General features: G+C 45.0%; 1 protein-coding gene across 1 annotated transcript in view; it reads right to left on the bottom strand.

Annotated features, from left to right (window-relative positions):
- MAP1B (microtubule associated protein 1B) overlaps nt 1-807 on the bottom strand; it is a 111401-nt gene that overhangs the window by 46261 nt on the left and 64333 nt on the right. The gene's annotated exons all lie outside the window — the stretch shown is intronic.

The following is an 807-nucleotide window of genomic DNA, read 5'->3' as shown; positions in this document are numbered from 1 at the left end:
CCTTCCTTCCGAGGAGTGGCTGGTGGGTTTGAACCGCCAGCCATCTGGTTAGCAGGCAAGTGTCTTAGCCACTATGCTACCAGAGCTCCTATGCAAATCCTGTCTTTTTGACCTTGCTAGGTTGATTTTTCTAAGAAGTGCAGACCTCCTTGATACACATGTTTACCTTATAGGTCTGTCTGTTGTTTGGTTAAAAGATGAGGCATGGGGGTGAGCTCAGTTCCAGGCTTGAAGGGTAAGGGCCATAAACTTGGGGGTTCCACCACTCTCTACCAGACCAGTAAGCCCAGACCTTTTTATTTATTTATTTTTATTAATGTTGAGTTTTGTTCCACATTTTTTTCTCCCATCCTATTCAGGACCTCCTACTGTGATCACTTTCAGAGCAGTGGTAGCTGGGAACCATCTGATTCTTCTGGTCTCAGGGTTGAGAAGCTTGGGTTTTGTGTGGCCGATTGGGCCTTTGGACTAATTGTTTCCACGTATCTTTTCTTTTCCTCACTCTTCTTTGCTTCACATGGGAGAGATCAATAGTTGCCCCTTAGATGGCCTCTCTAAGAGGATGAGCTTTTAAGACTCCAATCACTACCCACCAAAGTATGGTGGAGAACATCATCATTATGGACTATTTTATGCCAACTGATTTTGATGTCCCCTGAGACTATGGTCCTGAGCCCCCAGGTCCAGTGACTTATTTTCTTAAGGTGTCTGCTTATGGTTAAGACAGCCTCTGAGACTTGGTGATACCATGCACAATGGGATCAGACTGTTGTGATCCACAGGGTTTTCACTGGCTGATTTTCAAAC

The sequence above is a fragment of the Orycteropus afer genome, unplaced genomic scaffold, assembly GCF_000298275.1.
Source record: "Orycteropus afer afer isolate SDZICR_OR568_19922 unplaced genomic scaffold, OryAfe1.0 scaffold00104, whole genome shotgun sequence".
NCBI classification, from domain to species: domain Eukaryota; kingdom Metazoa; phylum Chordata; class Mammalia; order Tubulidentata; family Orycteropodidae; genus Orycteropus; species Orycteropus afer.
Note: the sequence above shows the minus strand (reverse complement) of the source record. Positions and strands in the feature narration are given on the sequence as shown.